Below are 12707 nucleotides of genomic sequence, written 5' to 3'. Positions count from 1 at the left end.
CAAAAAATTAGAATTTGATCTCCCATTTGATCCAGCAATACCACTCCTGGGAATATATCCCAGAGAGGCAAAAAAAGTATAGTCGAAGTGACATCTGCAATTGTCTGTTTATTGCAGCACTCTTTACAATAGCCAGAATCTGGAAAAAACCTGAGTGCCCGAGAACAGATGACTGGTTAAAGAAACTTTGGTACATTTACACAATGGAGTACTATGTAGCTGTTAGAAAAGACGAAGTCACGAAATTTACATACAAGTGGTACTACATGGAAAGTATGATGTTAAGCGAAATGACTCAGAAAGAAAGGGATAGACATAGAAAGATTGCATTCATCTGGGGAACATAAAGTAACAAAATAGGAGACTAACACCCAAGAATGGCCGAGATTAGTACCAGGAATTTTACTCCATGGCTTGGAGGCCAACCACACATGCTAGGGGAAAAGGGAGCTCAGATAGAGAAGGGAACACCAAGTAAAGGTGTTGGGAGGATCCTCCCAGGATGGGAGAAGCATGCTGAAAGTAGACTATAGACTAAACATGATTGTCACCCATTGCCTCTTTTACAAACCACAACACTCAATAAGAGAGAGAGAACAAAAGGGAATGCCCTTCCACAGAGGCAGGGTGGGATGGGGGGGATGGGGTGTGGGAGGGATACTGGGATCCGTGGTGGTGGAAAATGGGTACTGGTGGAGGGATGGGTATTTGATCATTGTATAATTGAAACCCAAGCACAAAAATGTGTAAGTCTGCAACTGTACCTCATAATGTCTCAGTATTAAAAAAGAATTTTAATAAAAAAAATTGAAAGCAGAATCCTTCCCAAGTACCTAATTACCTAAAATATGTACAACACAATGGTGGGAGAGCAATTGCTTTTTTTTTTTTTTAGCTGATGTTTGAGGCCACTCAGTTTAAATCACTATTCTTTAATCTGTGGTCTGCAGACACTTGGTGGTCTTAGAAATTTCCTGGTGATACACCAAAGATGTCCTCACAAGCAAAATGTCAGAAGACACTGCACCATCTAAAAAAATGTAATTTTATAAAATTGGATTTAATAAATAAAATACTATCTATATTGGTTTGGGTCTGTTTTAGCCATCAGGAGATCCATGAAATATTTCTCCTTCTTCTCCCATCCAAATTATAAAAAGGTAGAAGAGTGCTGTTTTCAACCATTTCCAAATACCCTCTCATACTTATTATGCTTGCCATTGTGACAGTGAGTCTCTAGCTAATTAACCCACCACACCTCATGAGTGACTCCCAAAACAATTCAGTCAGAGAATATTTCAGAGGAATTCAAATTTACGAAACATTCTTGAAACTGGGGGCAATAGCTCAATAGAACAGCACATACCTTACACATGTAACCCCCTTGGCTTGATTCCCTACCCTTACCACCACCACCACAACAACAAAGTATTTTTCCATAAGAAAAATAAAAGGATTATGAATAGTTTATGCCTTTCTGAGATTTCTGAAAGTGAACTGGACTCAACAGTAATTCTGTTTTTAAACATTACTTGGGAGATATACACATATACATATATATGTGTATACATACATATATATACACTATCTTAAATAATTAACAGTTGTTATAGAGGTAATAGTTTTTACTCTGACCTTTTTTAGGTGACAGTGAAAAGTTGAAGCATGCTTGAGATAAGACAGTGCATGACAAAAGAGTTTTTTAAAAAATTTCCATAGTAAATACAAATTAAGGAAACTACTAAAAGGTACTAAAACTAATCTGCTACAATTATAAATATTCTAATGGGGGGGTTCTCGTCTAATACAGAATTCCATTTTCTTACCATGAGTATTTGAACAAAACTCTGTAAAACCTTCCAATTTAAGACAACAAACAAAAATTTCATTTGCCAACCAGAAATTTAAAGTAACTGAAAATGTTCATTCCTCTCAATCCTCATAAAGATAAACCACTGAAGATGATTTTTAAAGATGATCAGTTTCTTTGGCAAAAGAATATGTTCAACATTACTCCCCCAAAGATATGTGAGCATATCTGGGCAGTGTTAACCGCACCTATGAAAGACAACTTAGGAGTGGAGGTAGATAAAAGCAGTATCATTATTCTCTATGATGTCTCACAAATGGATTTTTGGAGTTTTTCTTTGAAATATGTTTCTCTTCATAGTTAGGACCCCCTGAATTAAGGTAATTAAATTGGGTGGTAAATTATTGTGTTGCATTGTTCAACTTTTATAGAATATGATTAAAACGTTCATTGCATATTAAGAATCTGTTACGATTAATCCTTTGGCTCAAGTTTTGCTTAAAATACTGTACCATTTAACTTATTTCATACCGAGATTAGGACTATTTATCAAAGGTGTTCAAATGTGGGAGAGACAAAACAGACCAAAAATGGTGTGTCCATCAAGCGCAAGAAGCACTCCGCAGATTCCTGGGCCTTAAGGCCTATAGATTTAACAAAGCCTTTTCATACAATCAGGTAAAGAGGTTCAGGCTAGTCCGCAGATGTCCTATTCAGATAACAAAGAGAATGTTTTAGTGACAATGTGAGGGAGAAAAAAGAAAAACAACAACATGGATGCACACCCATTGAATCACTTCTCCCTTTTTGCTCTGCAGAACTCAACTTCAAGTCTGACAAGGACATTATCTATTTTCTTCAGGCAATATGAAGACAAATGTACAAGTACAGCAAAGTAAAAAACTCAGAGAAAATCAACTTCATTGTTAGGCAAGATAACATATATGAACTGTCTAAAGAATTTAAGACAAACACAATGCTATATGTTGATACTCTTGTTTCACAGAAGAAAAGAAAGGAAATGAAGGTTTTTGCAGCATGCTAAACAATTTGTCCTTGATTCATTTATAACTCAAAATTAATATCTAGCAGGTCCAACTTCATTGCATAAGATATACAGAATGTGCAAACAAGAGACAGTTAAAACTCTATTCAACTTCCTATCCCTGCGTAGATAAGAGTAATGTCATTGCCAGCATTTGGCTGTCACCTCAGTTCCTAGAAGTCAAACATGGCAACATACATTACCCCCTGAACTAAGAAAACTTAGAAAACCACAATAATGATCAAGAGATTCCAATAGCATGAAAATAAAAGTACTATTCTGACCTGGAATCAGGGAGGAAATGATTATTCTTTTTCTTTTCAGAGGTCAAGTTTAAAGAATCATTTTTGGTTATCTCAGGTTACATTTCCAGCTTAAAAAAAGGTGTGAATGAATATGCTTTAAAATAATACTGAGATACTGCTAAATCTCAGAGTAGAAGTACTATAATCAGAGCTTGCTTAGGAATTACCCAACTTACTCTCCAACTAACGTCAACAAATATGCCTCACTGAAACAGAACTCTGTGGAAAGTCTATTATTAATAGAATCAATAGAATCTGCACTGCCATTACTGAGTAGATTTCAAACTTAGTGAAACTGACTAAACTTTCATGTTGCTTTTATGTAGAATTTGGCAGTAGTCACTACACTTGCCTACCTACAGGAGCCTGTTTCCAATAAATTGTTAGATTTTTTAAATATAAATATACAAAAAACTCAAGTATTTTGTCACTTTCCTTGCAATTAGTAGTATCTACCATTAAAACAAACTCAGATACATTAGAACCCAGGTATACCTCTCAGCAAATACTATAAACCACTATGAAAACTAACACTACATGCTACAAAAAAAAATTCATCCACCTTTCATTTATATAGGTCACATCAATGGTCTTAATATCTGATAGTTTACATCTCTGTGACAAATGACATAAGTTGTTATAATTAGTTTTTATAACCTGACGTGACCTTGGAAACTTGAGTACAGGTTTCCTGTAAAGAACTGACATACTAATCACAAATAAATCTCAGAAGAGAACAACAAACTGCAGAGATGCTTCCAGACCCTGCTCCAGGCTGAGTCTCATCTGGGGCACCCCAGAGAGGGTCGGGTGAGTTTCACCACCCACCCAAATAGTCCCAGCAGCCAAAAACCTCCAGAGTCCAATCACCGCCATGCTCACAATCAATCTTTACAGGCTCAGAACAAGCCTCATCCATGAGAATAAATCTCTTGAAACAGGTATGCAGATTTTGTGACCAAACAGGTTCTCATGGAGTTGGGAATGGGCGACCTTCCCCTATCTCCCTGCTCTACCGGGAGCCTGGCAGACAAACCCACGAGCCCTCTGGCACCATATAAGTTATTAACAGCCACGATCCAGAGACTCGCAAATAAATCTCAGAAAAGAGCAACAAGCTGCAGAGATGCCTCCAGATCCCAAAGTCACCACCCAGTTAAAAATTTAACTCGGTTAAATTTTAGAGTTGTATCACTCTATTTAAAATTTTGAATTCCTGGAGCTTGGGGCTACATTCGCAGCCACACAACATCTCATACTCTATGCCACTGATGTACCAAGAGTAGCACACCACATTTGATGGGGCGTAAAGTAGAAGGCAACCAATCTCAATCAAACAGAAATATATTAATACACAAGGCTCAATCTGTAACAAGCTAGTAATCGCTTATACAAGGTCTTAATGGCTCCACAGTGAGATACAACAATCTCTACACACTTTCCTCTAAGAAAACGTTTTCGGAACATTTTTAGTGGAGTATTCATAACAAGCAATACAAAATAAATTATTTAGGATTGGCTTTGAGGGCAGGCTTGGGTGGTGGTAGGGAAATTCAAAATAATGATGGTGGGAAAGTTGTAATGGTTGTGGGATTGGTGATGGAATAGTGAATGTAATAAATTATTGTGAACAACTTTATAAAAATAAAATTTTAAAAAAGAATTGACATAAGTGACTTTCTTATTGCCACTATCAACAATCCAAGTCACATACAGTGAACAAAAAAAATAAAACATAATTCTGGTCTTCAGTGGCCTTCAAGAATAGCTGGAAAAATTAATTGTATGTGAAATAATAAAGTACTGGATGAGAATAATGGCACTCTAAAAAAAATGAAGAGTGAACTTTCATTTCCTCTATCTCTGCCCAGAGCAGCTATGCACCATCATAGATATTATTCTAAACATAGGGTGTTTAGATGCTAATCAAGACTCTGCTTACTAACCTGGAACTCTGGCACAGAACTATAACCACCTAAACAAAAGGCACCTAAGAAGAAAAGTTCTACCAAGGTCCTAAATTTTTCTAAATTTGGGGGGGATTTTTTTTTTTGGTTTTTGGGTCACACATAGCGATGCTCAGGGGTTACTCCTGGCTTTGCACTCAGTGCTTGGGGGACCATATGGGATGCCGGGGATTGAACCCAGGTCGACCACATGCAAAGCAAATGCCTTACCCACTGTACTATTGCTCTGGCCCCTGGGGGGATTTTTATAACTTTATTAGGTCATCAGTTTTGTTCTCATCCACATTCACCATCTGTAGATTTTTTGAAAGTGGTTACAGACACAGGAATAACCAATGTATAAAGTTTGTTTTGTGAATCTTCATCCCCATTATGCTTTCTGGACTAATGGATATGGATTCAATGTGGGACATTCCTTATTCCTCTAGCCCAGACAGCTTTGTTGAGCCTGGTGTCAGTGAGCATATCTGAGTGCCCATCTCCTTCATAGCAAACCTTTGGATCTCTCTCAGTGCCCACGGTGCACTTTTCTTGAAACCCACTCCATGGATGCACTGTGGATGTTGATTATCACTGATGGCAGAGCAGCCTTTCTCACCATCCTTCTTTGCAGGAGCCATTCTGCCACACCCCAGCCCTTATCCTAATTTATGCACTTCTGTATGAATCATTTTCTGTGGCTACCACTCTAGTCATAGCCATCATCTTCTCCCATCTGAATGCTTTTTTATTAGCCTTCTAACCAGTGTCTCTACTTCCATCCCTGTTCTTCTATACGCTGTTTGCATAGCAGTGGTTGTATTGAAAATGGAAGTTACATCATCCTGCCTCTTTCTTAAGCTTTCCATTCTATTTAGAAAAAACTTAAGTCAAAATTTTCATGTATTCTATAGAATTCTACTTAATCTGGTCACCAACAATGTCTCTAATATTAATTCCAACTTTCTTTTTAATCCAGGTATTATGTAGAGATACAGAGTTAAACAAGCAGAACAGAAGTCCAAGACAGAGCTGAAAAGGCAAATGTAAGATTCATCCAAATAGAGTTAAAAAGTCTTAGAACAGATCATACCCTCAAAAGAAAGGAGAAAAAGAAAAGAGCAAAGAAAAATTAAATTTGGTTTATGGGGGTGGAGGGAGTGCAGGGAAGTAGCTTCATCCAAGAAGCTGAAGAAAATATCTATTTTATTTATAAAGATGTGTTAAATGCCTACTACATGTCAGGTATTATGCTGAATACAATCAACTAATATAGAAGGTAAGAAGAAAGAGATCTGAGAAAAAAGTTACTGACTATGAAATTAAGCAAATTCCAGAAATCTTGAAGCTAGCCAATTCAACGAATTAGTCAGGATGCAATGGAAGTTAGATTGTAATAGACTGAAAAGAAACGCCTGTAAGAAATAAAGACTATTCTTCTAAGAGGCCTACCTAAAAAGGAAGAAATAAATAAGGATAGTTAAATGGATTGGGAAAATTGAGAAAAACTATCTTAAGAAAACATATGAATTATTTGTGCACATAGACTGTAATAATATCTAGCATTTGAGTGGTGTTTCCTAGTTCATAAAGTGCCTTCACATACATTTCTAAAACTGACTAAACAACAAACTTGCCAGGTTGGCAGGTCAAATGGTTTTTTCAGATAAGAACAAGATTCAAAGAAACTAAATGACTCCAAGTCCCAAAGCCAGGAAGTGACATGGCAGAAATTAGAACCTGATTCTCCAACTCCAAGACAAAGAACACATAGGGGTTTCCAGAGAGAATGCTGACAACAAACCAAAGTTCTCACAGAGGCAGGAGAAGATGGCTGAAAAGCACAAGCAGAGATGATACCTTATAAAAGGGGAAAGAATATTTCTTCTTCAGTGATAAAAGGGAAAATATAAGCAGATTGAGGTGGCAAAAGATTCTGAGAGATGATGTGTGGTTAAGAAACAGCACATTTTTTAAAAATTTTTATTAGTGAAACACCATGAGGTACAGTTGTAGACTTACAAATTTTTGTGCTTGGGTTTCAGTTATACAATGATCGAATACCCATCTCTCCACCAGTGCCCATTATCCACCACCACCACGGATCCCAGTATCCCTCCCACCCCCCATCCCTCCCACTCCACCCTCCCTCTGTGGCAGGGCATTCCCTTTTGTTCTCTCTCTCTCTCCTTTTGGGTGTTGTGGTTTGCAAAAGAGGCATTGAGTGGCAATCATGTTTGGTCTGTAGTCTACTCTCAGCACGCATCTCCCATCCTGGGAGGATCCTCCCAACACCCTTTATTGGGTTCTCCCTTCTCTATCTGAGCTGCCTTTTCCCCTAGCATGTGTGGCTGGCCTCCAAGCTATGGAGTAAACCTCCTGGTACTAATCTCGGAACAGCACATTTTAAGCCTAAATTCCTAGAAGTGAGAAACAAAGTTTCATTCCTGAGAGAAATATCTGTGTACAAACAGGTGTAAAGTTACACTTCTGCACTACGAGCTATAAATTGAGAAATCAACCACTGTTTTGTGTGTCACTGAGGCCATACTGTACCAGTGATAAATTAATCTAAGGGTGCCAATAAGAAAACTGTTTGGAGGAAGGGAACCAGAGGGTGAAAAAAATTGAAGGAGCAAGAAAAATTATGAAGAGCATATTAATAATGTTCTGTTTCCCAGGAAACAACCTGGTTAAATAAGTCAAAATCATGTGAAACTGTAGTGTGGCAAAAGAAGAAAATTTCCAGACCCAAGATCTGGCAAAAGCTATTGCGGAATTTAACCACCCAAGTTTAGAATCTCAACCTTCTTTTTTTTCTCTCGTCTCACCCATTCTATTTTACAGCCAGTTTATTTTGAACCACTTAATCTACTCTCCCTTAACTCTATTTCCCCTTCACAACACTTTTCTTTGTTCATCCCCTTCAGATTACACTGCTGTTTTTCAATAGTCCTTTGTTTATTCATTTCTTTGAGACCCCATCCTCTTTGGATTGCATTGACATAAGATTTTCATCCCTGATTAAAATCCTCCCTAAGAATCAATCTGATTTGCATCTGAGCATATAGGATATAGTCAAGAACCTCAACTTGGAAGTTATAGTTTCATTTTAACTTTTCCCATTAATTGATTCAGCAATTAATTACTGAACTTCTACCAAGTTAGTTACTGTCCTTACTGCTGATACAGCTTCAAACAAAACAAAATAAGGTTCTACCTCCATGGAACTTATATTCTGCTGAGTTTGATGGTGCAGAAGAGGGTGAGGAGCTCAAATGATCAAACAGGCTCTGCTTTTTCTTGGTAATTGGATCCTGATCCTGAGCAACTCGAACTTCACTTCTCTAAGCTCCAATTTCCTCAGCTGCAAAATGCCAACAGGATGAACTACCTAAAACTATTTTGAGAATTAAATAAAGTAAAGTAATTGGCTCTCTGAGTTCTGGCCTCCCCAGCAATCTTCCAGTTCCTGGAACACCACAAGCACCGCTCCTATTATAGGCTCTTTGTACATGTTCTTTCCACTAAAATATATTAGTTCCTCCCACCACCACAATCCTTTTTTAATCACTATGATCTTTTTGGATCTTGGGTCAATTATTACTTTCTCAGGGAACACTTACTTATCTCTGTCAATTGACTTCATATTTGTTCAGAATGGCATATGACTACCGTTTATTGGGTTGTTCACTTACTCATTTATGTATCCAAAAGCCCATCATCTTCTAGATGGATTACTGCAAAAACCTCCAAATTAGTCTCCCTGGTACAGTCTATACTCAGCACAGCAGCCAGACTTTTTCAAACAACTGTCTGATAATTTCACTTTTCTACTGAGAAGCATCCAATGGTTTCTCATCTACCTCCAAATGAAAGTCAAAAATCCCTGCAATGGCTTAAATCCTTCACATTCTGACCATTCACACCACCACAGCTATAATGGCTTAATGGCTTCTGACTATTACTTCCCAGTATATCAACTCACTCCCCTCTGTTAGTTCCCTCTTCCAAGAATCCTATTTATCCATACAGCCATGCATGACTTGCTCCTTCACTGTCTATGTGATCTCAACTCTAGCATATCACTTTATCCATGAAAGCTTTTTGTATTCTATAAAATCACAGGTTCAGCACCTCAATACTCCCAGCTCAATACTCCATTTCAGCACTCTCCTGCTTGCTTTATCCCTTCAATAAAATCTTCAATAAAGATTCATATTTATTATATATACATATATATTCATATATATATACACTAGACAAAATTTCAATGCTCTTTAAGAATTTCAATCTAAATTATAGTTAGAAAAAGAAAAACCTTTGAAAAGAACTTGCAATACTGAAACTGGCTTCACAGGCTCATAGTCTGCCAGGTAGCACACGGGCTACTTTCAAACAAGGTTGAATTCTTATTGAATTTAACACTTCACCTGTGAGAAAAGATAGGCTTTAAGGGAAATTATACACGTGAAGTTCTGGGTACTTGGTACAGTGACTGCTAGATAATATTTGGGAGGGATTAATGCATGACATTCTTGCCTCTTTGAAAATTTTTTTTTGTTAAGATCTTACATCAGTAAAGCTTCAATGGATTATGGATTTATGCTATTAGGTAAGATAAAGAAGACACTAGCTGAAAAACAATGAAATATATCTAAAACCAGTAGCTTTCTTCCTTCCTCCTGGCCTTTTTGAGTTGAGTTATGTAAGAATTTTACTCATTCTAATGTTTTTGTTTTTTATTAAAAATACTAATGTTTTCATTCTTATTCCATTATAGTAACCATTAAGTTCTCTAAAGAAAATAAGGTACTTTATTGCAAACCACAACACCCTAAAGGAAAGAGAGAGAAAAAGGGAATGCCCTACCACAAAGGTGGGGCGGGAAGGCTACTGGGTTCATTGGTGGTGGAGAATGGGCACTGGTGGAGGAATAGGTACTTGATCATTGTACAACTGAAACTCAAGCATGAAAGTTTGTAAGTCTACAACTGTACCTCATGGTGTTTCACTAAAAAAAATAATAATAATAAGGTATAAGGTCAGAAAGAGGAGGAAAAATAAAATCATATTATACTCAGAAACAAGGAAATAATTCTATTTAAGGATTTTCCTTAAAGCTTCTTTTAGCAAACCAGTTACCACTAAGTCTTACTAGTTATATTTTCTCTAAATTATTCTGGTAATTATTTCATGTTCTAACACACTACCACACTGTCCTCCCGTTGTTCATCAATTTGCTTGAGCGGGCCCAGTAACGCCTCCATTTTGAGACTTGTTGTTATTGTGTTTGGCATATTGAGTACGTCATGGGTAGCTTGCCATTACATGTTACCTCTTTTATTTTTCATCCCTCCATACCTATCAAGTATCAAAAATACTTAACTTCAAGTGACTGACAAAGAAAAATAATAATATTTAAGTAGTACCACTTTATTTATGATAAACATCTGGGCCCCACTCAGTGACTTAGGAACAATGAAAAGATACCAGACCTTCCTAGAGTTCTTTGAAAAAAGAACTCTAACTATTAATTCAAAATCATATGCCATACTTCCCAATGCACTGTATAAATTCAACGTGATCTCTATTAGGATACCCATAACATTCTTCAAAGAAATGGAGCAAACATTCCTGAAATTTATATGGAACAATAAGCCCCCACGAATAGCTAAAGCAATTGTTGGGAAAAAGAAAATGGGAGGAATCAACCTCCCTAACTTCAAACTCTACTACAAAGCAGTAATAATTAAAACAGCATGGTACTGGAACAAAGGCAGAGCTGTAGACCAATGGAACAGGGTTGAATATACTGACATCTCCCCCCAAGCATACAACCATCTAATCTCCAATAAGGGGGCAAGAAAAGTGAAGTGGAGTAAGGAAAGCCTCTTTAACAAATTGTGCTGGCAAAACTGGACAGCTTCATGCAAAAAAGTGGGCTCAGATCTCTTCCTAACTCCATGTACAAAAGTAAGATCAAAGTGGATTAAAGACCTCAACATCAGACCAGAATTCATAAGGTACACTGAGGAAAAAGTTGGCAAAACCCTCCATGACAAAGAAGCTAATGGTATCTTCAAAGATGTCATGCCGCTGGCCAAGCAAGTGAAAACAGAGATAGACAAATGGGACTATCTTAAACTAAGAAGCTTCTGCACCTCAAAAGAAACAATGACCAAAATACAAAGACAGTCTACAGAATGGGAAAGGATATTTGCCAAATACACAACTGATAAGGGGTTGATATCAAGGATATACAAAGTACTGGTTGAACTCCACAAAAAGAAAACATCCAACCCTATCAAAAAATGGGGAGATGAAATGAATAGAAACTTTCACAAAGAAGAAATCCAAATGGCTAAAAGGCACATGAGAAAATGCTCCACATCATTAATGATGAGGGAGATGCAGATCAAAACCACAATGAGATATCATTTCACACCACAGAGACTGGCCCATATCCACAAGAACAAAAGCAACCGGTGCTGGCGCAGATGTGGCGAGAAAGGGACCCTCCTTCACTGCTGGTGGGAATGCCGACTGGTTCAGCCCTTTTTGAAAACAGTATGGACGATTCTCAAAAAATTAGAAATTGAGCTCCCATTTGACCCAGAAATCCCACTCCTGGGAATATATCCCAGAGAGGCAAAAAAGGATAGTTGAAGTATCACGGTATCACGGTCCTCCCATTGTTCATCGATTAGCTCGAGCGGGCCCAGTAACGTCTCCATCATGAGACTTGTTGTTACTGTGTTTGGCATATCGAGTACATCACAGGTAGCTTGCCAGGCTCTGCCGTGTGGGCGAGATACTCTCGGTAGCTTGCCGGGCTCTCCGAGAAGAGCGGAGGAATCGAACTCGGGTCGGCCATGTTGGCTGCATGCAAAGCAAATGCCTTACCGCTGTGCTATAGTTTGTTCATTGCAGCACTCTTTACAATAGCCAGAATCTGGAAAAAACCTGAGTGCCTGAGAACAGATGACTGGTTAAAGAAACTTTGGTACATTTACACAATGGATGAAGTCATGAAATTTACATACAAGTGGTACTACACGAAAAGAATCATGTTAAGCGAAATGACTCAGAAAGAAAGGGATAGACATAGATTGCTATCTTTAATATCTTTAATATTGCTTTAATATTTGCTATCTTTAATATTGCTATCTTTAATATATTTAATAGACAAAGAAATATCGATATCTTTAATATCTATTCATCTGGGGAACATAACGTAACAAAATAGGAGACTAACACCCAAGAATGGCTGAGATTAGTACCAGGAATTTTATTCCATGGCTTGGAGGCCAACCACACATGCTAGGGGAAAGGGGAGCTCAGATAGAGAAGGGAACACCAAATAAAGGGTGTTGGGAGGATCCTCCCAGGATGGGAGAAGCATGCTGAAAGTAGACTATAGACCAAACATGATTGTCACCCATTGCCTCTTTTGCAAACCACAACACCCAATAAGAGAGAGAGAACAAAAGGGAATGCCCTGCCACAGAGGCAGGGTGGGATGGGGGGGATGGGGTGTGGAAGGGATACTGGGATCCGTGGTGGTGGGAAATGGGCACTGGTGGAGGGATGGGTATTTC

The 12707-nt window shown here is 37.9% G+C and overlaps 1 protein-coding gene and 1 pseudogene across 6 annotated transcripts in view; both read right to left on the bottom strand.

The window, feature by feature from the left end:
* Positions 1-12707, bottom strand: part of SOX6 (SRY-box transcription factor 6) — a 662237-nt gene that overhangs the window by 449995 nt on the left and 199535 nt on the right. The window lies entirely within an intron of this gene.
* On the bottom strand, positions 5373-5747 carry LOC130025379 (60S ribosomal protein L31-like; annotated as a pseudogene).

The sequence above is a fragment of the Sorex fumeus genome, unplaced genomic scaffold (genome assembly GCF_029834395.1).
Source record: "Sorex fumeus unplaced genomic scaffold, SorFum_2.1 ptg000030l, whole genome shotgun sequence".
NCBI lineage: Eukaryota > Metazoa > Chordata > Mammalia > Eulipotyphla > Soricidae > Sorex > Sorex fumeus.
The sequence above is the reverse complement of the archived record's forward strand: the minus strand, read 5'-3'. Positions and strand labels throughout refer to the sequence as shown.